The sequence below is a fragment of the Eptatretus burgeri genome, chromosome 12 (genome assembly GCF_056783735.1).
Source record: "Eptatretus burgeri isolate ZD-2024b chromosome 12, Ebu_testis_v1, whole genome shotgun sequence".
In the NCBI taxonomy this organism is placed as follows: domain Eukaryota; kingdom Metazoa; phylum Chordata; class Myxini; order Myxiniformes; family Myxinidae; genus Eptatretus; species Eptatretus burgeri.
The window spans coordinates 83253054-83280773 of NC_140972.1; the positions used below are offsets into that span (position 1 = coordinate 83253054).

Genomic DNA, 27720 nt, shown 5'->3' on the forward strand with positions numbered 1-27720 from the left:
GAGACTTTGGAATTAAACACTTCGAGATATTTAGAAAATTTTGCTTGAGCCAATTTTTGATTGAGGTTTTATTTTTCAAATGGTAGTCCTTCAAAAATACGGCGTCTATTCACCGTCATTTTTTATGAGGGGCTGAGGAAAGTGGGCGGAGCTTAGGGAAAGTGGACATGGTTGATGAAAAGTGGGAGTGGCATAGGAAAGTGGGAGTGGCATGGGAAAGTGGGCGTGGCTTATGGAAACTGGGCGTGGCTTATGAAAAATATTGTGTGGCTCAGGAGGTGTGGTCAAACAAGAGCATTGAGAGAAGTTTATCGGGTTTTCTGTGTGTGTGTGTGTGTGTGTGTGTGTGTGTGTGTGTGTGTGTGTGTGTGTGTGTGTGTGTGTGTGTGTGTGTGTGTGTGTGTGTGTGTGTGTGTGTCTGCAACGCGAGGCTCTACAGCACAAACCAGCAAACCGATTATTTTTCAAATGGTAGTCCTTCAAAAATAGGGTGTCTATTTACCGTAATTTTTTCTGAGGAGTGCCAGTTGGCAAAATACGCAATAGGAAAAATCTTGCCAGGCAGAGGAACAATTGTATGTGAACCAATACGTCTTGGCAATGAATCTTCGTTGGTGGATCGGTCAGAATCAAAAGCATAGTATCCACCGCTTCGATCCTCTCGAATCCCTTGTCGCTTACTGGGTTTTTTGTTTATTTGTTTGTCTTTGTGGAGGATATCTCGAAAAGTTGACGATGGATCCGGATGAAATTTGGTGGGCATGTTGGGGGTGTAACAGGGACGAAATGATTTAATTTTGGTGAAGATCCAACGACTATAATTTTTAAAGTGATTCTTCACCATTGAGAGATAGGGCCAAAAAAGATATAGTAGTGTATAGCATGACATTTCAAAAATGTATTGGGCCCGATATGTCCTCATGGATCGGGCATTACGTGGCGGAGGTTTCCGCTCTATCGAGTGCCCTTCCAGTTTCAATTGTGTTATTGATCAGAAGATCAGCATGAATCGGAAAAAAGTAATACTTTGGCTTTGAATTTGGCCTGTTCGCACAAGTGCTGCGACAAATGAGTGTTTTTTTTTAACAAACAAAATAGAAAATCATTCTCAATAGGAAACTTACTAAGGCCTGGTATTGGCTTCATGGTTAAGGTGTCGGGCTGTTGAATTAATGCCAGGTAGGGTTCCATTCTGATTGTCTTATTATTCATTACGCTCACTTTAATCCCTTTGTAATACCTTCTGTTTTTTAAAGACAAAAAAACTTTCTTTCCTCTTCTAAATTCTTATTCCTCATCCACTCTCACTCCATCAATTTAGGTCTTTTTAAATGGCTATTTAGAAATGTTCAATCTGCCCACAAACTTGCTTCCAAACATGTTTCTCCCAGTCTGCTATGCTTTCTCCCATTCCATCCCTGGATGACTCATAAACTTAATGCCTCATCCACCATCATGTTCTTATAGTGCTGTCTTTCTTTATGCCTTTAATCATCATTGCCATCCCAATCATGCCTGGTGTTGGCTTAATGGTTGGAGTGGTGGTCTTGTGATCCCAGGATCCTGAGTTCAAATCCTCCTTGGCTGTTGAATCAATACCAGGTGGACTTGACTCAGCCTGTCATCCTTCTGAGGTTGACAAAATGAGTGCCAGCATGCTAGTATCTTGTGTCAGAGTGGTGACCTGTCCAGGATAGTGCCCAATAGCCCAGGAGACTGCTTAGGCAGCAGCAATGCTCTGCACAGAGTATGGTCCCAATGGATGGATGGATACCAATCCTGATGTCTGGCTTCATCTCTCTGCCCTTGGAATCCTTATATCCAACCATGATTGTACTATGTGTGGGACTACAGTGATAAACTCCCTCATGTCAATACCCTCTCCGATGTCGTCTTCACACCTGCTCCTGTCTCTCCCACACAACTCCCGCTCAGTATCCCCCAATTACATGACAATCCAATCCATGCCCCCCCTCCCTGGTTTCTTCACACCCAGCTCCCTTGTTGCTTCTTTCATGTCCCACTCCTTCTTTGCTTCCTTCACTCTCCGTCCTCTTTGCTTCTTTCATTCCCCACCCCCTCTTTGTTTCTTTCACTCTTTCTTCCCTCTTTGCTTCCTTCACCTCCCACCTCCTCTTTGCTTCTTTCTCTTCCCATCCTTCTTTACTTCCTCCAAGCCCCACATCCTCGCATCGTTCATGCCCAACCCCCTCTTTGCTACCACTACATTCCATCTCCTCCTTGCTTCCCTTGTGTCCCACGGACTCCCACCCCTTATGTTTTTTTCCCCAGGATCTTTCTGATTCCCTGGAAAACCCTGCCTATTTATTTGCTGATGATTCCACCCTTTGCCATATCGTTTGTCATTCTTCAGACAGGCAGACAGGTCTTCACTCTCTGCAGACATAGATAGAATCAGAAGCTGTTCCAACACTTGGAATATGTCTTACAACCCTGACAAATACCACACACTCACCCTGTTTCTCCCAAAGGATGGCAAACCCTCCCATCGACATCCTAAACAAACTGCTTGAAGAGGTTAAGTCACTTAAACTTTTGGGTCTCACCATTAGCCATGATCTTTCTTGAGCAGACCATATTTCCAAAATGGCCTCCAAAGCCAGCCGCCGATGGGACATCACGCAAAATCCTTTATTCGCACACCTGAACTCCTATCCATCAATGAGGCTTTCATCTGCAGCTTAATGGAGTCCTGCTCTCCTCTCTGGGGTGGGTTTCTTGACTCACACCTTGCTCAGCTTGATGCCATGGAAACAAACGCCTTCAAGATTTTTGGAATCTCCCGTGATGAAGCTGAATCCAAGGGCCTTTCACTTTCTCATTACAGGCAGGCCGGTGGTTTCTCTGTCTTTAACCGCCTCCTTCCTGGTCTTGCAACCCTCTTCTGGTGAAACTCACAAAATACAGTCACGACCCACTTCCACTCATTCATTCCTCTTTCTCCCACCCCTCCCTCCCACCCCAACACATCCCCACCTGTGTAACCAACTTTCACTTTCTATTCAATCTCATTCAACCTATCTCGTGCCTTCGATACAGTCCGGTACCCTGCCCTGCTCACCAAACTCTCTTCCTATGGTATCCAAGGACATCTCCGCTCATGGCTTGCAGACTTCCTCTCCTGTCGCAGTCAACGTGTGGCCCTAAATGGAGTTCTTTCATCCCCTCTTCCTGTCCAGGCTGGAGATCCTCAAGGTAGCGTTCTGGGCTCTGTTCTTTTTCTGGTTTTCATCAATGATCTCTCTGACTCTCTGGAAAATATTTATCTCTTTGATGGTGACTCCACCCTCTGCTGTACCATCTGCCATCACTCAGATCGGCAAGCAGCAGCCTCTTCACTCTCTGCAGATCTGGATAAAATCACAAACTGGTCCAACACATGGAACATGTCTTTCAATCCTGACAAATCTCACTCTCACCCACTCTGTCTGTCTGAAAGGACCGTCTGGAACCCCCCCCCCCCCCCAATCTACTTTCTCAACAATCCCCTTGAAGAAGTCCTTTCATTCAAGCTTCTGGTCTCACTATCTGCCATGATCCTTCCTGGGAAAGCCACATCTCCAAGCTGGCCTCCAAAGCAAGTCGCCAACTGGGAATCCGTCGTGCAAAGTCCTTCCTCGGCCCACCTGAGCTCCTGACCACATACAAAGCTTTCATCCACAGCCTGATGGAGTACTTCTCTCCCCTCTCGGCTGGTGCCCCCCCTCACACCTTTCTCGGCTTCACACTGTAGAAACCAAGGCACTTAGGATCATTGGTATCTCCCACGATAAGGCTGAGCCTTTGGGTCTCTCACTCCCTCACCACAGCAAGACTCTCTCACCACACCACCCTTTCAACCCCTCCTCCTTCCAAATTTCCAGTCCTTCCTTACCGAGAGTTTGCTTCTATATCCATCTTGTCAACCCCTTGTGTCCTCCCCTTCCCCTCATTCCTCCCCACATCCCTTATTTGTCCAAGTCTCTCTCTATTTTGTTCCTCAACTCCATTGTTGCTGTTTTCCCCCTCTTTCTACTGTTTCTTTTGTTCTGTTACATCCTGAGATCTATTTGTATTCTAGCTCTTCCACGAGCCTTGACCCTTGTATGCAAAAAAAATGAAGAAGAAGAAGAAAATGTTTGCACGTTTCTGCTTAAGTTTCCAGCCAGTGTCACACGTTGTTCCCAGCAGCGATAAGTTTGAGGATGCCATTGGAACAGAATTTGTGTAATGGCTGGAAATGTTTTTTTTCAGGGAAAAATCCTTTAGTCTCTCCCTTGTCGAATTGTATGTGGGTAGATAATATTGAATGGAATGTGGTTTCACCACAGTTGTGATGGTTCACGCAGCCTCTTCCTGTGTTTGAGCTTTTCTTTTGTTGTACACCACCAGTTTCGAATAAAGGACAAATAAGCTGCTCTCTGCAGCTTCGAAGTTAAGTCCAGAGCAGAAAACATCACATGGGACAGTTTGCATCGAGACTCCAGTGAGGGTGTTGGGTTGGAAGGAGCGGTTGAGGGGAAGAAGCATTGTGCTCGGCGCAGTGGGATTTACATCCAGATATGAACCCGCAATGCAATTGAATGGCTGGATAAACCCGAGTGCTCACAATTGTCATGAGCATAAGTTTTGGTTTAATGAAGATTTGAGCACACATATCATACCGTGTCAAAAACAACTGCCAGTAAAAATTGAGAGCACTGGGGTCCATGCAACACTCATCATTGAAGATGAACCGGATGTTGAGGGAGGTGATAGCCTGCAATAGACCTTGTAAAACGATTTTGCAGATTTTGGTGAAGATCCCAATTCAGATCCAGGTACGATAATTTTCTGAGTGATTCTTCACTATTTAGAGATCGGGGCCAAAAACTGTATATAGTATGATATCTCAAAAAGTTATCTCAAAAAGTTAATCAACTCAAGAACTTGAGAAGCGCAAGGGCTCTGTAGCTGTTGCTGTGTAGTCATTCTCATTTGCAATGAATATCTATGACCTCCCAGCTTATGAAACTTTTCACCGCATGAAGCTCATCGGTTTTATCAACCGAAAGTTGCCAAAGGAATGCTCACCGCTGGTAGCGGTGAAGCTGACATTTATGTCATTAGCCCTTCATTGAAGCAAAATAAGTTTGAAGGGCCTGAACGCCAGAAATTGCTAATGCCTGACATGTCAGTTTTACATTGCTTCCCATAATAGTTATTATAACCTTTGTCAGCTTTCACTTGATAAAACTTATCATTGGAATCATCCGCTGATACAGACAGACACTATCATTGACACAGTCTGATTATAACCAACATCACCGAAGCTGGAGGGACCAAAGTTTGTTCATGGCATTAAAAAAAATCCATAGGTACTGGTTATCTTATCTAGCTTAGAACAGGTGAGCGCCCAGGGGTATTGCCCCTATGTTTTTGGTATACATAGACGAGGCTCGCGGAAGGGCTAAAAGTTTCTTGTGGAGCGCTCGCCAAGTGGCTTAAGCACTGAAGTCAGCAGTTCAACAAAACCATTGATAAGGAAGGGCTGGCTTGCGAAACGATATCAAGCTTTGTTGGTAATTGAACAAAGCTCAGCACACGTGTGAGACTGAGGACTCTTTTCTGGTTCTGCCGCTTGTGTAACAAAAAAAGTTAATTTCGGGTGATTTTCACCCTTTTTGCTGTTGTTGAGCATTTTTTTCGCTTTTCACCACCGCTCGGGTAGTTTTGTTTCTTCCTTAGGACAGGTGCTCTGATTTAAATTAAAAAAATAAATAAAACTGTAATGTCCGCTGTGCACATATGTTAGTCCATTTACTTATGAGGGGATGTTTTGCCGTCGTATGATAAATTGTAGTGTGGATTTGTTCAACAGTATCTATATGGATTAATCTGAGGAATTCCATCCATCCATTGGGACCATACTCAGTGCAGAGCGTTGGTGCTGCCTAAGCAGTCTCCTTGGCTGTTGGGCACAATTCTGGACGGGTCGCCACTCCGACACAGTATACCAGCATGTTGGCACTCATTTTGCCGACCTCGGAAGGATGACAGGCCAAGTTAACCCTACCTGGTATTAATTCAACAGCTGAGCGGGATGTGAATCAGGACCATTGGATCTCAAGCCCACCACTCTAACCATTAAGCCAACACCAGGCATGATAAGCCAATGATAAGTTTGAGGAATTGTATATATTTTATTATGATTATTGTTGTACTTGTAAACATTAAACGTTATTATCCACTTGATTTATCTACTAATCTCACAAAACCCCCAAATTTTGAAATAGTCCTCTCTCCTTAAACATCAGGGGAAAACATACTTTAATCGATTCGTTGAGTCACTGATTTCTTTCCTTGAGACAGAGCAGGCCTTTTGTGCTGTGCTTATCACCACTCACAAGGTGATATGTTTTGTCGGCAAAGTGAGACGTCACAATCAGAGGGTGAACCACAATCAGTCGTGTGGGGCCCCTTGTTATGGCATTGGTTGCACGACCCTCACACTACCTCTTCCCAGGGCCCATACTGAGCTCGGGGCCTGGACATGGGCCCTGCGTGCCCATGCGTTAATCCGCCACTGCTTGGTGGACGAGTTGGGTCGGTGATAAGAACAAGTTTTTTTGGATTCTCGTTAAGGTCTGGATGCAGAGCCGGCCTATCAGTGTAATCCAAAATGTAGACTGAAATCCAATAAATTAGCACAGACTTGCAGCTTACAAATGTTAAAAAAAAAATTAAATCAGTCCTGGTGTTTCCAGTTTTTACTTCTACTTTCCAGGCAGTACATAAAGGTACAATTTGTCAATCTCTGAGGTCCAAGGCAAGGCTGCATTGTTATTTTATACACCATGATGGCTTCTGTGGGTTTAAAGGCAGTCTTTGCTTTCGGTGGTTTAATTTTCATTCATCATCCATCCATGAACATTCTGCTGGGTGAGAAGAGGTGAGAATTGGAAAGGGCATTCGATGCATTTTGTCATCGGTGTGGGTGCACGGCTGTGGGTGAGGAACTGCTCGTTTAAAGTCATGCATTTCATTGTTTCCATTTTATCTAACTATAACGTGTTTAATCACTGACGGACAACGTAGTTAATCAATAAGGACCCGTTTACCTCCTCCACCGAAGGTGGACGAGGTTTTGTTTTGACCCGTTTGTCTGTTTGCCTGTGAGCAGGATATCTAAAAAAACTTGCGGATGGATTTGGCTGAAATTCGGGTCGAGAGGTTGCCTGTGTGATAAGGTCGAATTGATTCGATTTTGGTGAAGATCCCAATTCAGATCCAGGTACGATAATTTTTTGAGTGATTCTTCACTATTTAGAGATCGGGGCCAAAAACGGTATATAGTATGATATCTCAAAAAGTTATGGACGGATTCTGATGAAACTTGGCGGCCAGGTTTTGGAACTTGGCTCGGGTGCCGGTGATAGCTCGACTAGTCTTCGCAAAGGACACTGTGTGATATTTGACATCCACCGGCGAATGCTGGCAAATGAGATGCCCAGTTTAACATGATCCAAGGGACGGCACCCACACTGATGAATCACCCTGCTTGTGAAACACCCGGATGACCATTTATACAGTAGCTCAGCCTATATTCAAACCCAGGCTAGACAGTTTTGAGGAGAGTGTGCACACCTCTCGGACATCCTGCCAGCCCCTCTGTACTCAGTGGGGCAATTAAGAAAAAATTTCCTCCTCCTCATGAACGCCAACAAATGGGGCTTGTCCATGCTCGAACCTTTTAATAATGCTGACTCGGCCAGGGTCAGAATCCAACCATAGACCTCCCAGACTCAGAGCGGACTCTCTAACGATGATGTCATGGAGTTTGGTTTCATGAGATTAATACTTTTCTGGAAAAGTGCTTGGCTTGGCATTCCCATTTGGCCACAAAGCTCATGGTATTAGGAACATAGCTTCAAATCTATGTGCAATGAGCTCAGATGCCTTGTCCTGTGTTGATTTGTCCACTGTTGACTAATGCCCTTGTAATTCATTTCAAAGTATGCCAATTCATCTCTGAATGCCCTGTTTTGTTTTATGTGTGATACACGTACAAGCTACTTCCTTCATGGACGTGAAAGCACCGTCAAAAAGCACAATTATGGTATGTTGAGAAAATATTTTTTAAAGAGCCAAATAGTTAATGCATTCGTAAAGGAAACAGTGATTTGTTTGAAATTGTGACATTGCGAAATTCATTTCTGGATGGCTTCCATAGTTCTGGGAATCAAGGACTTTATCGTGGTGGTCTGCTGGGTTGATTTGCAGTTCAGCAGGCACAAAGTGGTCTCATGAGAACACATGAGCAGAAATAATTTTCATTTATATGGTGCATTCATGGAAAAATGATAATAGCCTGGCAACTGAGGCATGGGCATTTAATGTCAGTCGGAAAGAAGGGAAATGTAAGAGTGAGATGTTGATGAATTATTGGATATTAAAGGAATGAACAGGTGGAAAATGGACAGCTGAGCAGGAGTTTGAAAACCACTGTTTGGCCTGCAGAGTGATTCTGCTACAAGATGGATGGATGAGATGTTGAACGACGACAGTGGGATTACAGGCTTGATGATTAACAGGTAGTTGAGAACACATACAGCTCTGTTTAAAGTAGATATGTGTTTGACAAGCAGGATATTAAGAATCAAAGCCTATTTTTACAAATATGTTGCTCTCTGTAAAATAACATTAAAATTTGTACTGTACAACAACAGCTATGGATGATATTCCATAGGGGGGGGGGCAATTTATATATAAATATCACGAAGTGGTGCCAGTTCTGACATCCCCCCTATTTCCCCCCCTGCCCCCGACACTCCCCACGTAGTGGGAATTACAAACTATTACGACACTTTCCAAAGGGACCACGGGATATTTAATCTTCACAATCTAAGTGCATCTGGGATGGATAGATTTTTGTCCCCGTACAAAGGTCGGTGTGCTCCACGGCACAGCAGCCTCCTGCTGGCACTTGATCAAACCTCGGTTTTAGTTAAAGCCCCATCAAATGTCAAACTAGGAGAGAGATCAAGCGAGAATATGTTCCCATTTGAGTTAGGGATACGTCACTGTCCCTACTCTGATACACCATACCTTATAGGTCTGTCCCCTCAGTAAAAAAGATAGCCACTCGTGAGAGAGGGCACAGACTTTGCAAACAACTGTTGGCTGCTTTAAAAGAGAACCTCATTAAAATGTGAAGCATTTTTCTGCCTTGAAATCATCAAGTCCTGATATTGCCAGGATGGGACATTTGCAAATCTCATTTCTGGAAGTCAGATCATCATTACTTCCACTGCTGAAGGTGGACAGAGATTATGTTTTCACCACTGTCTGTGGTTTCCGTCTGTCGGTTTGTCTATCTGTGAGTAGGATATATATCTCAAAAAGTTATGGACGGATTCGGACGAAGTTTTGTGGACAGATGGGTGGATGTGTGACAAGGACGAAATGATGAGATTTTGTTGAAGATCCGGGTTATGGATCTGAATACTAGAATTTTTGAAGTGATTCTTCTCTATTGACTGATAGGGCTAAAAACTATATAGAGCATGATATCTCAAAAATTTATGGACGGATTCTGACGAAACTTGGTGGACATGTTGGGTGTGTGTGACAAAGATGAAATGAATTGATTTTAGTGAAGATCCACATCCGAATCTGCAATTTTCATTTTAATTTTTAAGGAATTCTTCACCATTGAGAGATGGGACGAAAACGATATATTATAACACGATATCTCAAAAAGTTGTCTGGATTCAGCCAAAACTTGGTAGATGAGTTGGTTTAGTGATGAGAACAAGCCGGTTGGATTCTGTTTCAGGTCTGGATTCAGATCCATCCTATCGGTGGGATACAAAACATAAACTGTTCAGCCCGGCGGAGGTACACACTCCACTGAGTGCTCTTTTAGTTCAACTTGTGTTGGTTACAATTTTTTCTACATCCATGTCTACATCCATCGATGAGTATTTAAAACAAAGGATTAGTTTTGGAACCTTGGAATGGGTACATCATGCAATGGAAGTGAGTGTGAAGCTGATCTCTCCATTTGCTTTAACCCTTTGAGGACCACGTGCATCTTGAAAGTAAGTTTCAGATTTAAGTCCAATCTTATTATTATTACTTTGGCTCGAATAATCACGAATATGAATTGAAATTCAAGAGTATGTATGATGAAAAATACAAGTTATTCTAATTGACAAAAAAAAAAGAAAAATGATGGAAATGACAAAAGCTCTTACGCAGTGTTCGCGACGATGTTTGCCAATGTAAGAACATAAAGTATTCGAAAATTGCAGGGAAAATATTGGAGATGTACCGCTTTAAAGTTTCGGGACATATGTGTCCCTTGGTCCTTTAAAGGTTAAGTTTGTAAAACCTAAAGGTTCTTTCGTTCTCGGGTTCTTTCGAAAACAATAAGCCATTTTTTTGTTGGCACTCCAGCGAATTGCCTGCCATTGCGCTAATATATTGAATACGGTAAATGAATTATAATCATTTGGAATAATAGTTCTTTTTTAAGTTAATGGCATTTACGTGTTTAGAAGATAGGAAAATTGATAGATTATGGTAAGTTAATGGTTTGTGGACACAATACAGGGCGGTGTGTCGTGCTGAATGGCCTCCTGTATGTTTCTTTGTATCCCATTTTGGAATGCAGAACAATTGAGCATTTTTAAAGAATGTACATGTACGTGAGCAATATGAATTCAGATAATCGGATTCCTGTTCCGTACCCTTGAACCAGAGCTTGTTGGCGGATGTCACTTCTGACGTCACAAACGGCTGTTGCTTGTGCCGACACTTACTCTGCTTGCTGCACCCAATGCACTCCTTTAGTTTAGTCTGTCAGAGCTTACATACAAGCATCATGATCAGTATACCTGGTGTTGCTATCATGTTTATGGTGGTGGCTTAATAGTTAGGATTTCAGGATCCTGAATTCAAATCCCACTCTGTTGTTGAATTCATACCAGTTGGGGTTGTTATGGTGGTTGACTTAATAGTTAGGATTTTAGGATCCTGAGTTCAAATCCCACTCTGCTGTTTAATTCATATGAGTTGGGGTTGTTAGGGTGGTTGGCTTAATGGTTAGGATTTTAGGATTCTGAGTTCAAATCCCACTCTTCTGTTGAATTCAGACCAGTTGGGGTTGTTAGGGTGGTGGCTTAATAGTTAGGATCTCAGGATCCTGAGTTCAAATCCCACACTGCTGTTTAATTCATACCAGTTGGGGTTGTTTGGGTGGTGGCTTAATAGTTAGGATTTTAGGATCCTGAATTCAAATCCCACTCTACTGTTTAATTCATTCCAGTTGGGGTTGTTAGGGTGGTTTACTTGATGGTAAGGATCTTAGGATCCTGAGTTCAAATCCCACTCTGCTGTTGAATTCATACCAGTTGGGGTTGTTAGGGTGGTTGGCTTAATAGTTAGGATTTTAGGATCCTGAATTCAAATCCCACTCTTCTGTTTAATTCATTCCAGTTGGGGTTGTTAGGGTGGTTTACTTGATGGTAAGGATCTTAGGATCCTGAGTTCAAATCCCACTCTGCTGTTGAATTCATACCAGTTGGGGTTGTTATGGTGGTGGCTTAATAGTTAGGATTTTAGGATCCTGAATTCAAATCCCACTCTGCTGTTTAATTCATACCAGTTGGGGTTGTTAGGGTGGTGGCTTAATAGTTAGGATTTTAGGATCCTGAATTCAAATCCCACTCTGCTGTTCAATTCATACCAGTTGGGGTTGTTAGGGTGGTGGCTTAATAGTTAGGATTTTAGGATCCTGAATTCAAATCCCCCTCTACTGTTTAATTCATACCAGTTGCGGTTGTTAGGGTGGTTGACTTGATGGTTAGGATCTTAGGATCCTGAGTTCAAATCCCACTCTTCTGTTTAATTCATACCAGTTGGGGTTGTTGGGGTGGTGGCTTAATAGTTAGGATTTTAGGATCCTGAGTTCAAATCCCACTCTGCTGTTTAATTCATACCGGTTGGGGTTGTTAGGGTGGTTGACTTAATGGTTCGGATCTTCGGATTCCTGAGTTCAAATCCCACTCTTCTGTTGAATTCATACCAGTTGGGGTTGTTAGGGTGGTGGCTTAATCGTTCGGATCTCAGGATCCTGAGTTCAAATCCCACTCTGCTGTTTAATTCATACCAGTTGGGGTTGTTAGGGTGGTCGACTTAATGGTTAGGATCTTAGGATCCTGAGTTCAAATCCCACTCTTCTGTTGAATTAATAGCAGGTCGGCTTGACTCTGCCTGTCATCCTTCTGAGGTCAGCAAAATGAGTGCCAGCATGCTGGTACACTGTGTCGGAGTGGTGACCCGTCCAGGATTGTGTCCAATGGCCAAGGACACTGCTTAGGCAGCACCAACGCTCTGCACAGAGTGTGGTCCCAATGGATGGACCATGATCAGTGTGCTTTGTTTAAGTGCTGGGAGCTTTTCCAAAGAAGTTACAGCTGGGGAATCTCAGTGTTTGTCAGCAGTTGCAGTGGTTAGGTCAGTTGGCAGATGATCATGGCATTGCGAGTCCAGAATGCCATCCATCAGGCAGCATATGTTGTGTAATGATGCAATTTGTTTTGCAGGAAAGTTTGGAATTCAAGCAGCTTCTGTTTCCCTGATCACTCACTAAGCAAAATTCCATTTGTGCGATGATGCAAATACTTGTATGTATTCATAATCCCTCGGTGCTCAGGTTTACACAGTTGGGGAGGGGGGGGGGCAGTGTTACAGAAACTATAAGGAGGTCCTTGGCAAACATTTGATACTCTCGATATTCTCATCAATCTGGAAGATGCATAACAGAGAGACTGAAAACGCAATTGTTATTTTCATGATGAAATGGACATAATACCTTTCATCATGCACTCTTGTATGACATGAGGTTCCATTGAGTGCTCGCAGTGCCTAATGTAGGCAGTTGAGATGTTAAATCAGCCATTTCTGTTGTTGTGTGCAGGGCACACTAGGTTGGGATTTAGTCGAGGTACGGCACTCCATGCTAAGTGGAGGCTCTATGGCCATAAGCCAATTACATATGGTACATTAATGGAAATAATCTTGGGGGCTTTGGGTATCAACCAGGACTCTCAGAATCCTTTGAGAGCAGACTCTCCCCTGTACCAGCAGCATTCAGCCAAAATTATTGTGGTTCTTATGCTTTCAATTATGTCATTTCTGTCTGCTGCCAATCTTCAAATGTATTTTCAAAGACAGAAATGGCAGTGCAATTAGAGAGAGTATGTTTTGTGGAACTTTCTACTTCGTTCTTGCTGCTTGAGTCGATGCAATAGATTTATTTTGCATTTTCTGAAGACACTGTAAACTGCAATGATTAATGCTATTAAGTTCACAGGTTTTTAAAAAAATTATTAATATGAAACCATGTCCAATACTTGAGTTATCACACTGACGGTTTCACGCAACAGGCATTGAACATTACAACCTCGTTGAAGGCAACCTGAGAGGTTAAGGTGTCTGCCAGGCTCTGGATTTGGGAGGGCAGGACAAACATTAATTGTATTTCATCTGGAAACCTCAAACAATTTGGTTTCATCCCACGATCAAATGTCCCATTTTAACGTACATCCAAATGGTTAGCACAAAACTGGGATGATAAAGAAGTAAAATTTCTTGTTTGTAAAGCTAATAGGGTTATAGGTTGTATTTGGGTGGATCAATTACGAATCAAAAGAGGGAGTGTTAACACGGTATAGAAATTTTACTGAGGCCGAAGTGAGAACATTGTGTACTGTTCTGGGTTATCACATCTGAGGAAGGACACACGTAGCGGCCATAGAGAGGGTACGGCGGAAGACTCTACTAGATTGACTCCACGGCGAGCTAGACCACTGTATGCGATGAGGAGCACCTGAAGGCGACAGAACTTTACACGTTAGAAAGGGGGCGATTACAAGGGGATCTGATGGAGATGTCGAAGATAATGAAAGGTGTGGACAAGATACGTGCAGACGAGTTTTTCACCAGAATAGATGGCGTTAGGACTGGACTTGGGGGCCAAGGCCTGAACAGAAAGAAGATGAGAGTTTGGACAGTATGAAGGCAGAAGAAGGCAATGGTCTCCCAAGAGGGATAGCGGCAGCAGAGGGGGTATATCAGTTTAAATTGGAATTAGATCGGTCACGATATACACTGGAGAGAGACTGTGGGTATGGGGATATTGGCAGGACTTGTAGGAAGCTTGAGCGTTCATGGGTGATGGTTTCTGGGGTTGGTGTAGTGCACGCATGATGGTCCGAATGACCTCATACTGCACCAAAGTTCCTTGTTTCTTTCATTGTATGTATGTTATGACTGGAATCTGAAATTGTGACTTCAAAATGTAAGATGCACATTATTATTCATAACTAGGAAATACAACCCGTCACTTCGCTGATGGGAATATTAAGATGAGGGGATGGGGGCTTGGGGGTGGGGATGGGGAGCGAGGAGGGGTGAGGGCGTAAGGAAGGTGTGAGGAAAGGGGAGCGAGGAAGTGGGGGAGAGCGAGGAAGTGGGGGGGGGAGAGCGAAGCCTCACCACATGGCGCTATACACTATGGGAGGGGGAGGGAGCGAGCAGGATTGGGGGGGTGGAGACTGTGTTCTGGACATGTGTTTGATAGAGAAACTTGAGGGAAAGCTGGGGTGTAGAGGGGGGAGGGGGAATGGTCCCCTTCTGCCGGCTTTAGTGCAGGATTGAATGAAGTTGGGTACGTTAAAACAGCACGTTCAAACGGTCGTACTAAACTAGCCCGGATACCACCCAGAGATGTCCGTGGGGGGGGGAGGGGCTTTGGAAGGAGGTAAGCGTGAGGGAAGGGGAAGCAAAGGAAAGGCGTTTTCCTTCGATCATCGAAAAAGCCACACCAGTGTTTGTGCCTTTATTTCATTTTCACACATACAATAAGCTCTAGAATCTCTTAACCTGAGATTAATTGCAGAATTGATCTAAAAGCCCTGTCACACCTTGATGTTTTAGCCAGCGTATGACAAGGTATCAAAATGTATGTAAAACGCTGGCGTACACTGAACTATTGATGTTTTCCCCCAGTTTTGGACGTATTCATAACGAGTTGGACGTATGCATAACGTATTAGTAACGTCCAAAGAACGTTTCGATAACATATAGATAACTTATACTAAACGAATGCTTAGCGTGTTGTTGGCGTTCACAACCTATGCCCAACGATAGTCTAACATGTATAGTGCGCGGCACAAGACACAGAGTCCAGAGACAGTTGGGTGTGACTGGGTAAGGTGGGTGTAGAAAGTGATGGGTTTTGGACAAAAGATTTAGCTGCAAAAACCGAGTTTAGGCATTCAGCTTTTTCACATGCGGTATCAGAAGTGTGGCCATTTGAGGTAAGGAAGGGATGGAGGGGGAACATACATCAGAAACTGATTTGATTAGACACCACCAGGATTTTGAGGAGGGAGAGATGTTTGAGAGTTCAGACTTGAGATGAGAAAGTTGTTTTCTGGCTCTCCTGAGGGTAGATACACACTTGTTCCGAGCTTTTTGGAAGGAACTGAGATTGCCCTGATTTTGGTTTGCTTTCCATGAGGCAAAGGCAAGTTGTTTCAGGACATCTGCCTCACCACAAGCTTCAGTGAACCAAGGGCGGGAGGAAGGGTAGGCCAACTGAAGACGAGAGGGGATAAATCCCGCAATGAGGCTGAGTCTTTGGGTCTCTCACTCAATCACCGCAGGTTGGTCGGTGGTCTTTCTGTCTTCTACCGTCTCCTCTCTAGCCTTGCCCCCCCTGCTCTCTCTGAGATTTGTCCCCACCACATTTCCGCCGGGCACTCAAGGTCCACCAACAACCCCCTTCTGGTAAAACTACCAAAATCACGAATCACTGCTCACCTTCACTCTTTCATTCCTCTTTTTTCCCGCCTTTGGAATAAACTCCCTCACTCTATTCATTCCCATTCTTCCCTCCAGGCCTTCAGAACAGCTGTTCACCACCACCTCTTATCATCCCCCATCCAAATCCTCGATCTTTTCTACCCCCGATAATCCACCCAAGCCCACCTCCTTCAAATTCCCTGCTTTCCTTCCTGAAAGTCCCTGCAATGTCCATCTTCTATTCCCCATGTTCCCCGTCCCATCCCTCTCCCTTCCACAGATCTCCAAATGTCTCCGTTCCCCACTATTTTGTCCTTCCCACTCCCTACCCTCCTGTCTCATGCCCCCCCTTGATGTGCGTTGTGTGTTAGCTCTCATACGAGCCTCAACAAGGTATCCAAAAAAAAATAAATCTGTGCATGAGGGAGAGCAAGTTTCTTTGAAAGAATTCCCAGGATGAGTTGATGTTGGAGAAAGTAGCGAGAGGAGACCAGTCTATAAGTTTGATGGCTGCTGAGAGACCCTGCCAGTCAGCTTGAGTGAAATGCCAGACTTGATGGCGGTGAGGTGGTTCTCTGATAACAGCCAGAGAGATGTCCACTTTGACAAGGACGTGGTCAGAAGAACCGATTGGAGCGAAGGAAGAGCAGCAGACATTGTCAGGGAAATTTGTCAAAATCAGATCCAGAAGAGATGGAGTACCATTGGTTGAGATCCGGGTAGGGAAGTTGACAGATTGATTCAGTCCCAATGAGTTGCAGAAAACTTTTGCTGAGGTGCCATGACAGGTGAGAGAAGTACCCACACCTAGCCAACTGGTATGATGACAATTGAAGTTGCCACATATGAGGATGAGAGAGTTTGGTGGAGAAGATAGAAGTTGGTCCATGTTTTCGGAGAGTGAGGTGGAGATGGAGTCATCACTTTTAGGTGGACAATACAGTACACATATAAACACGAGCTGGGAGTGGAGGGGAAGCCGTAGCCAGAGGTATTCCTGGCGGTGTGGGGGAGTGAGAGCAGTACATGGAGAGTGAGGAATAGAGTCTTTGATGAAGAGAGCAACTCCTCCACCAGGACGAGGCTCAGATCTGTCATACCGGAGGAGGGAGTAACCAGGGAGAGATACTTGGGAGTCAGACACGTCTTGGGGGAGGAAAGTTTCTGTGAGGCAGATTATGTTTGGTTTGTTAGTGGAAACCTGTATGGAAAGATCTGAAAGGTTTGAGCGAAGGCCCCGGATATTTGAGGTCCACACTTTTAATGAAGAGGGAGGGGAGGAGGCTTTGGATGCAGGGGGTAGGGGAGGGTTAGGGTTAGGGACGAGGGGGGAGGTAAGGAGGATTCTTATAAGCGTGTGGGGGATTACAGAATAGTTAGTGGAGGGGCCGGATGAGGAGGAAAAAAGGCTCTGTGGTGCTGGGGGAGAGGGGGGACAAGAGAGGGGAAGAAGGCAGTTGAGGATTTGAGGAGGTGGAGTGAAGAGATGGAGGTGAGAGGGCAGTGGGAGGAGGCAGCTTTGTGGAAGAGAGGGGGGCATCTTTGAGAAGGATGAGTGAGGGGGATGAATGGTGGGAGAAAGGTGAGGGGGGAGTTTTTGAGAGAGGTAAGAGTGAGGCTTGGTGGGAGAAGAGTGGGATGGTTGCTTTGAGAGGGAGGGGTGAAAGGAGTGAGTTGGCAATGAAGTTGGAAAAAAAGAATGGTTGATGGAAAGTGAACATTCATAGCAAACTGGGGTTTTTGAGTTTTAGGTCAGAGATGCGATTTAACACGTTTCTTGATGGATGCAATAAAGGCGAATTCAGAGAATGGAGAGAAGAAACGCTGTAACAGTTGGATTTTTTAATCAAGGTATGAATGAAAGGTCAAATTTGGAGCAGTCTATTTAAATAGCAGAAGAGTAGTGCATTCTGATACAGAAAAGAGTACCACACGTGTGAAAGAGGAAGATGAAGGAAGATGAAAGAGGAAGATGAAAAAGAGATCGTTTTTATTATTATTATTATTATTATTATTATTATTATTATTATTATTATTAATGTTTGAGAGAGTTTTCAACAGATTAGGTCATGGAAGTCTTCTTCTTCTTCATTCGGCTGTTCCCGTTAGGGGTCGCCACAGCGGATCATCCGAATGATCCGCATGGTGATTTGGCACATGTTTTACGCCGGATGCCCTTCCTGACGCAACCCTGGTCGCCTCTTAGGACACAGGGATATGGTACACCTATTTTAACAGGGGTATACACTGGCCCAGTACAAGCTGGTACTCATTCCGCCGACCTCGGAAGGATGACAGGCTGAGTCAATCACCTGGTGTATTAATTCAGTGGCCCAATGGGGCTTGAGCTCAGGATCTTTTGGATCCCAAGCTGCTGCAGTTAAAACGGGACATATAACGACCGGAAACTTAACTTTGAGATTGTCAGCAGAGATCCATGAAGGAGACCTGCCGCCACTCCAAACCCAGAACCGGAATTTAATAATGCCATTAATTATCTTCAAAAGAGATGTTTTAATGAACCTAAACAGCCAATTTTCACATCTGCACTTCGTTGGCTGTTTTATTTTCTTCTTAGTATTCATGGAAAGTTTGGGGCCCCTAGGTTTCATGATTTTGGAGTTACGGATAACAAACAGACACACACACACACACACACACACACACACACACACACACACACACACACACACACACACACACACACACACACACACACACACACACACACACACACACACACACACACACATACATTTATTATAGTATCGATGGCATACTCTGCTTTTAGAGTGCCAGTCTCATGGCAAGAGTTATGCTGGGTGGTTTTAGCATTGCCTTGCCAGTGCGGTCAGCCAAGGCTGGAATTTGTAGTTTGTTCAGGATGCCGGTGATAACTCGCCAACTCTTCATTGGAAGACACCATGGGATATGTAAAGTCAACCAAGAAGCAGACCAAGGGATGCCCAGATTACCAGGCATCCAAAGGCCAGCATAATCCATGATGCATTTCCTGTGAAACACAATACTACATTCGTTTTATAGTCAGATCACTAAATGAACCAAAGTCCAGCAACAGAGACAAATGAACTACCTCTCTGCCATCCTGTAGGACAAGAAACAGATATACAAACATTATTTTAACTATTTATATCAGAAATTAAAATGGAGAAGCTTGATAACCTCACTTCAAGAGGCAACAACACAAATGTAGAGAACCATTTAATGCAGCTTTCACCTTTGAATAACATTTATCTTTATTATCTGGACTGCAAGGCAAACAGAAAGAATCAATTTTGGTTGTATTGTGGTCAGAGGTTCCAAAGACTGTTTACTGTAACTCTTTACCCGAGAACAATTAAGCACAGGTCAGGTGGGTTGTACTGTATCCTTCATAGTCATATGGGGCTATGTTGTTTTCCTTTCACTTTCCAATTGAAACAGATACACACACATACACATGTGTGAACAAGGTATAATTTTCTAGCATTTTTGTTATTAAATGGTTGGAGAACGATGTCTCCAACCTGTATCCATCTTAATATAAGTATGCATAGTGATGTATACATAGTGCCACAAAGCCAGTCTTAAGGACTTACACCCACTGCAACACTTTTGCAAGAACAACCTGCAAGCCCAACATCTATTGCAGTTACAAAATCAATTTTGCAAATGGGTTAATTAATCAAGTTTGAAGTAATCAAAGGCATTGTTCTGGGCCCAGTCCTATTCCTGATCTTCATCAATGATCTCTCTAACTCTCTAGAAAATCCTCTTTATCTGTTTTCTGATGACTCCACCCTGTTCCATGACATCCATCATCCTTCAGACAGACAGCCTGTAGCCTCATTCCTCTCTTCAGACCTTGATAGAATCACAAGATGGTCAAAACTTGGAATATATGTTTCAATCCTGACAAATCTCACACTCTCACTATGTCTCTCCGAAAGGATTGTTTGGCAAACCCTCCGATCTACTTTCGTAACAATCCTCTTGAGGAAGTTGTCTTTTAATACTTTTTTTGTTTTTTAACACATGTTCTAGATTCGTGGAAGAGCTATGACGCAGAACAGAGAAGGACACAATATAACAAAAGGAACCACTCGTATCATTCTAAAATTGGTCTGATGGCTTAGATATGTATTATACACTAATTGGAAACCACATATTTGGAGAATATTTGGTTTACCTGATATTTGACCTTGAGCAAAGAGATCAAGGTCATATGAAATTAACAAATTGATCAAATTGATCAGTGTTCATTCAGGTCATAAATATATATGCACATAAACTTAACCATAGAAATACATGCTGTGATGAACCAAACTAACATCTTGGGATAAAAAGTGCAGATTTCTGAAAAACTTTACGTACTTCCTAACGACCTTTGATGTTCTGTATACTGAACACAAACTGGCCTTTGGTATTGATTTTTATATCATAGGGCCATCTTGATAAACTTATTCTATGGTTATAAAATCAAGCTTATAGCTACCAGTAATTTTGTAGCAGCTTGGTAAATGCAATTTGTTACATACTTCCTAACATTTTTGACCCAATCATGGAAGTGAACCTAAAAACTGGTATGTAATAATGATCCATGTTGAAACTTGCCATTTTAAATCATCACTTTATGCAGAAGTAAATGGCTATTTAAGATGTTTTTTCAGATGCATTTCAAATTTCTGGAATAAGATTTTGTAAGCTTCACTATGACTGGTGGAAATTTTGCAAAATCTGAGATTTTACACATTTGAAGGTGCCAAGATATGCAGAAGGTCATGTATAAGAAATGTACTGTTTCGAGGAATTGTTCTATTCTTGTGTATAAATGATATATATCAAACAAAAATGCATTTTCAACCATTTTGGACAACATACACAATCATACATGTAACCCATTTCTAAAAAATGAGCTATAAAAATGGAAAAAAATAGCCTGTGTTTGGATAAAAAAAACATGCTTTGTAAGCAACTATATCCATAGGACTCGTAGCAAAGTATACATTTTCTGAAAGCACAGACAATTGCACATTATATAACATTAAGATTGTTTATCTTATTAAAACTGGGTTCAATTTCTAAGCTTTCTCCTCATTTAGGACCACAGTGTACACAATACCATGCTACAAGCCATCAGCAAAAAGATAAAGAGGATTTTCCCCGAGAGTCAGTGAGATCATTGATGAAGAGGAGGAATAAGACGGGGCCTCGAACACTGCCTTGGAGTGCTAGACAACCATGACAGGGAGAGAATAAAGGGGTCTGTTGAGAGCTACACGGCCTCAAGAGTGGAGGACATCAGCAATCCAAGAGTGGAGTTGGCCTGGATTCCATGGGCAGACAGTTTGGAGAGCAAGGCAGGATGCCAGACTATATCAAAAGCTCGAGATATGTCCAGAGAGACGGCCTTGATCTCATGTTTGATATTGAGGGCCTCCACCATTGTTGGGACAGTAGAAGCAGCATATCCAAGGTAGAGTAACCAGGTCTGAATCTGAATTGATGATCGGAGATGAGGCTGTTGGAGAAAAGGAATGATTTTATGTCAACTGCGATGATGGATTCCATGACATTCATTGGTGATGATTGGAAGTAAGATAGTTGGTCTGTAGTTGAAGGGATCAGTTTTTGCACCTTATTTTTGAAATGCTGTGATGTTGGCTGATTTCTAAGTGGAGGAAAGATGACTAAGGGTGAATGACAGAGTGATAATAGCAGGGAGAGGGAGTGCAAGAGCAGCAGAGCAGCTTTTTTATGACACATGAGATGATGCCATCTGTCCGATAGCAGAGTCAGAATTGAGGGCTGCCAGAAACTTTTCTACCTTTTCAGGTTCAAAAAACAGAGTCGAGGAACAGTTGCGTACAACGGGGAAGGGTAGGTCCAGAAAGAGAGGAGATAGGGAGGATGGGCAAGATAACTGAAGATGAGATGGGATGAATCTGTGCATAAGAGAGAGCAGGTTTCTGTGGAAGAATTCCCAGGCTGAATTAATATTAGCAGCATTGGATTTAGGAGACCAGTCCTGAAGTGTGAAGGCTGTTTGTAGTCCCTGCCAGTTTACTTGATTGGACTTCCAGACTCAACGGGGCAGAGGCTGTTCTCTGAGAATAGCCAGAGAGATGTTGACCTTCACAAGGACATGATAAGATGAGCCAATTGGGGAAGAGGACGAGCAAGATACATCGACAGGGAAGTTGGTCATCACCAAATCCAGAAGGGAAGATTTGCCATTTGGATAAATCCAGGTGTGAAAATTAATGGATTGAGTCAAACCCATGGAGTCACAGAAGTTGTTTGTAGGACTGCCATAGCTGGTGAGAGAGGTTCCAATACCCAGCCAATTAGCATGGTGATAATTGAAGTCACCGCATATGAGGATGAGAGAGTTGGGATGAGTGATTCAAAGTTGGTCCTCATCGTCAAAGAGATGTAGATGGAGTTATCACTGTTGGGAGGATGAGACGATACACAAACATGAGGTGGGAGTGGATGGCAAATCGCAGGCTGCAGGACTCCTGGGGTTTGGGAAGTGTAATGGAGGGAAATGGATTGAACTGAGGGATCAGTTGTAAGGATAAATGGAATAAAAGGAGCGAAATAACGGAGGGAAAACACACTCGACTATCACAGCAGGTATATATGGTCCCCGGCTTAACTCGGGAGACAAATTCAACAATTCAACACAGCAATTAAACAATTTTTTTCTGATTTAGGACAGAAAAATTGACAAAAAACAAAAAAAAGCAAAGCAGGAATAAAACTGAAACAGTAAAACACAACTTAAATGGTCAGGGGAACTTAGTTTAGAAGAACTGGTAGAAGAGAGATCAGATCAGTCCTCCACGTGCGCCGATCACCAACCCCATGTCATTCAAATTCCTGGGTGTTACTATCAGCCATGATCTTTCTTGGGCAAACCACATTTCAAAATTGGCATCCAAAGCCAGTCGCCGACTGGGTATTTTCCATCGTACAAAGTCCTTCGTTGGTACACCTGAATTCCTATCCACCTCCAAGGCTGTCATCCGTAGCTTGATGGAGTACCATTCTCCCCTCTGGGCTGACTCCCCTGCCTCACATCTTGCTCATGCAGCGTGATGCTGTGAAAATAAGGCCTTCAATATCATTGGATTCTCCCATGCTGAAGCTGTCTATTGGCCTATCACTTTGCTATCACAGATAGGTTGGTGGTCTCTGTCTTTTATTGCCTCCTTTCAGTTCTTGCATCTTCTGTTATTTCTGTGCTTTGTTCCCCCAGGTTTCCGCAGGGCACACACGGTCCACCACCATCCCCCTTCTGGTGAAACTACCAAAATCCGGGATCACTGCTCACTTCCACTTATTCGTTCCTTTTTTTTTTTCCCTGCCTGTGAAACCAACTTACACATCCTCTTCAATGTCATTCTTCCCTTCAAGTCTTCAAGATAGCTGTTCACTACCATCTCAGATTGTCCTCAATCCAAAACCATGATCTTTTATACTCTTGTTAACGCCCCTTCCTGAACCTCATATCACTCCTTTCCATCCTCCTTCCAAATTTCCAGTTTTCCCTCTTGAGAGTTTCCTTCTGTACCATCATGTCCATCCTATGCGTATTCTCATGCCCCCCCCCATTCCTCCCCACACCCAATTGTTTGTCCAAGTCTCCCCTCCATCTTGGCCTTCCACTCTGCCGTTGGTGTTTCCCTCCTCTCTACTGTTAATTTGCGTCCTGTTATGTCTTGATCCGTTCAGTGTACAGTACTAGCTTTTCCACCAGCCTCGACTATGTATACAAAAAGCAGTCTCGTCACATTTGTTAATTGATGATGAGAATTGCTGTGCATTCAAGTTGCACCCTGAGACAGCATATCTGGCCATCATCTTCATATTGCTGGTTTTCATTCATCTTATAGCATGTCACGTTATTCCTGTTTACTGATGCTTTGTCACATTCAAGACATTCCAGATCAATTGAAGTGTTACAATCCCGAAATAGTATCGCTGTTATCTTTCTGGCTGTTGAACGAACCTTTAATTTTTTTGGTGATGTTGAAGAACAATTTCTCCAAATCCATATTGCTCCATTTGACTAAGCCATGAAATGATGGACCCAGGTGTCATCCCATGTCACAATCTTGAAGAAATCATCTTCCTCTCTCCCTGTTCGCCTCTCATTCTCTCTGTTGCAATATCCCTCCCAACACAAGTTGCTTTTCAATCTAACATAAGGTGCTTTGCTACCCACTTTGCACTAACCCCATTGATTTTTCCAGTGTGAATGAATGGAATGTTTTCGACATGTCCAACAGTACCATCCATTCTTTTTCTGAAATTTATTGTCAAGTAATTTGGTAATTCTCCAACATTATTCAGTTGATCATGCTTAATATTTGCTTGATTGACAGATGGTTAGCAGCATGTGAAAATGGAAATTTTTGAACTCACTGCAACATTTAAACATACATTAACACGCAAAAAAAAAGCATGTGCATCACCAAATTGTGCAGTTGGTCCCTGAGGAATTTCAGCTGGTTTAATGTTTTTCTTCAAAATTGATGGACTTAATGATCACCTCTATTCCAAAGCACACGTGACTATGTTATCCACCATCTTGGTTTTATGCAGAACCAGAGTTGATGTCACTCCCTGTCAAACTTGCTTTCGAATTTTGGTAAACCACATCATAGCATAGCATTTCACCGTTAGCATAATATTTTTTAGATCCTCGTGGAGGATCTCTAAGTCTTACTCACGTTGTTGTTCTTCATCTTCTTCTTGTGGACTTTTTTGTTTCACAGCCTACAGTTTTCATCGAAACTTCCTGAAACTTGGCATGTATATGTAAAAGTACCCTGCGTAGACAGTAACCATCTCCGATTTTGAAAATTCCTCCTAGAAAAAAAGTTAAGACGTCAAAATATCTCTGCTAATGGAAATCGCCGAAAAAATTATCTCTGAAACTCGGCAAGCTTTTTGAATTCTGTTTGCAGGAATTGAACAGGGCATTAGTAGAGATGAATTACCGCACATATGATACATCACTATGAGGTCATATCAATATTTATGACGTCATTCCTATTTTTTGACATTTTTTTGTTTAATAACCCAGAGTTTTCATCGGATCTTCGTGAAACTTGCCATGTATATGCAGAAAGCCCATGCGCAGGCAGTAACCATCTCCGCTTTTGGAAATTCTTCCAAGAAAAAAAAGTTGACATCATAAAATCGCTGCTAATGGAAATCGCCGATACCATTATCTCCGAAACTAGGCAAGCTGTTTGAATTTTGTTTGCGGGAATCAAACCGGGCATTAGCACAGATAATTTATCGCAAACCTGATAAATCACAATGACATCATATTCGTTTTTATGACGTCATCATTAAGAGGACGATGATGTTAGCTCATTTGAGCTTGTTAGTTTATTATTCATATTTTATTTATCGTTTCATTCATTTGTTCTTATTCCTGGAATTTTTTAATGTTGTCGCATTTTTTTGTATGAAATACCATTTGTGATTTCTCCTGAGCCAGGTCATGTGATTTCCAAACTGTCACTCCAAGTGTCACTTTGTGAAGGAGCTAGACAGGTGACAATTTGACCCCCTGTTACAATCTTTATGGCTGGCTGGGTATAATAGTGTTAGCTTCTGCCAAGCCTCAAAAAAATCCTGAAAGGTTCTGAGTTTTAAGGATTGAAGTTGTGAAAATGATGAGTTTCATGGGCCTCATACGAAAAAGGGATGGCATTTCCAATATCTCGTTAATAGGAATGCCACCGCTTTATCTTACAAAATCAAAATCAACCTGAGTATAGTTAAAATTAATAGTTCACACTGTGATTTATCCTCATGCGACCATCCAAAAAGTGCCACACCAGTATGTAGTCTATAAAAGTACAAGCTACACTATTCCCAGCAGTGGAGTGAATCAAGTTATGGCTCCTCGGATGGAAATGCCACATGATGAGTGTGTGTATATATATATATATATATATATATATATATATATATATATATATATATATATATATATATATATATATATATGATATCGTCTTATCTGAGATAATTTATAAAACTACATGTTTCATTTGGAGCTTAACACAATAATGAATTTCTGACACTGCTAGTAATAGAAGCTGAAACTCTCCAAAAATGATGTCAAGTACATCAGGGTGTTTTCTTTACCCAACAGGTGACATTCTTTCTCAGGTTGTACCAATAGCTGTACTGTAAATGCAGATGTGAACCAAACCACAAAAACATTGAGATTAGCAAATGTGATCTCAATGGACAGACAACAAGTTGTCTCAATGGATACGTATCTGCTCAAAAACGGCCGTTGAAAATGCATAATCAAACCAAGAGCTTGAAGTTAGCCAAGTGAGCTTATAGAAGTGTGCTCTTTGCAGATTAATTTAAATTCAAATTGTTTTAACAACAATCAGTGAAGGTTATAAATTGACAATGATACTGTTCTCATCTTTTTGAATGGACATCTGCAGAGAAGCATGGTGGATGATGAGTACAATTTTAGGGCTGCATTAAAAAACTTTTTACCGTTTTACACAACAATTATGGCAGCAAAAATGTTCCCTCGAAAACAGCGATTTGTCTCATGCAGACAAACAAAGGTCATGGCCAAAACTACAGTTGTGGCCAAAAATATTGGCACCCTTGCACTTTTTTTCAAATAATGCACCATTTCTTCCAGAAAATTGTGGAAATTAAAAAATTCTTGTGGTATCCACATACAGTATGTATTTCTTTGGTTTGCAGTGGAACAAAACAATAAAAGCTGATAAAACTACTAAATCTTAGCTTATTCCACACAGAAACCCTATTAATATTATTACACTATTGTCGGCACCTTTTAGAAGTTGCTGGAAATAGTGTATGTTGTTATGTAGCAATTCATACAATGGTCAACTTTTCATATAGAATCTGGAAACTTGTGTTTTTTTCACTTCCTAAGATCATATAGGACTACCAATCAGCTGTTTCCAATTTTTCCAAACATTTCTAATGACAAAAATCCAAGATGGCGGCCAGCGAGTGACGAAAATCGATAAAAATTTTGATGACAAATTTCGTTTCGTATTTTCAGACACAGTGTATGCAGTAGAAGATCTATAATAGACATTCCAGATCACATAGCACATATGTACCAACTACAAACCAGCCATCCACACATATGGAACGATCTGCAAAGTGGAGAGTTTGTTGTCAACACAAATCCCATTGCATTCACATCCATTGGCCCAGATCAAGCTCAAGAGCATCTCAACAAAGTACATAAAGGTGATGGTGCCATTTCTGGCCTAACAACTGATCCTCAAGGTTTGCGAAAGTACTGTCTGAGTTCGCCAGAACTCGCAAGGCTTGCTGGAGAGACTGAATGGATGCTGAACATTTCAAAAACCAAAGCAAAGAAGTACCATCAGCATTCTTCAGCTAAAACCACATGACAGGAGCAAGCAGTAAGGTCACTGAAGAGTGTGGTGGCAAAATCAAACCCCTTCATTACATCAGTGAACGAAGATGGTTCCGAGTTGAAGCTGTTTAACCTTGTGACGAACAGGATAATACCTGCATCAGTACAGCACGACATACTGGACATAGAGATGCATGGGAACAAGGCACTTGTCACACATGTACAGGAAAGAGTCAATGGTGAGAAAAACATGTGGGATAAAATGTCAAAACTGAAGTGTCTGACGTGGAATGATGGATGCAAAACTGTCAGTCTCAAGACAGAGTGGTCATCGGAAGTGGTCATCTTGAAAGCAACAAACTCCCTGTTTGTTCGCTTGCTCCTCATTGCAAAATCTTCAAGAAAACTCGATCTGGAAGACATCGTAGGAAAGCATGAATTTG

At 42.5% G+C, this 27720-nt stretch overlaps 1 protein-coding gene across 2 annotated transcripts in view; it reads left to right on the plus strand.

The window, feature by feature from the left end:
* The window catches only part of LOC147016015 (protein unc-13 homolog B-like), a 1009527-nt gene that overhangs the window by 110941 nt on the left and 870866 nt on the right, over window positions 1-27720 (plus strand). Inside the window, exon 1 of one of the 2 annotated variants that reach the window (XM_085848699.1) lies at window positions 7165-7273. The exons of the other annotated variant lie outside the window; for it this stretch is intronic. The gene's annotated coding sequence lies outside the window, so the exon portion shown is untranslated. Of the gene's footprint in view, window positions 1-7164; window positions 7274-27720 lie in introns of those variants that run through there. 2 annotated transcript variants of the gene reach the window in all.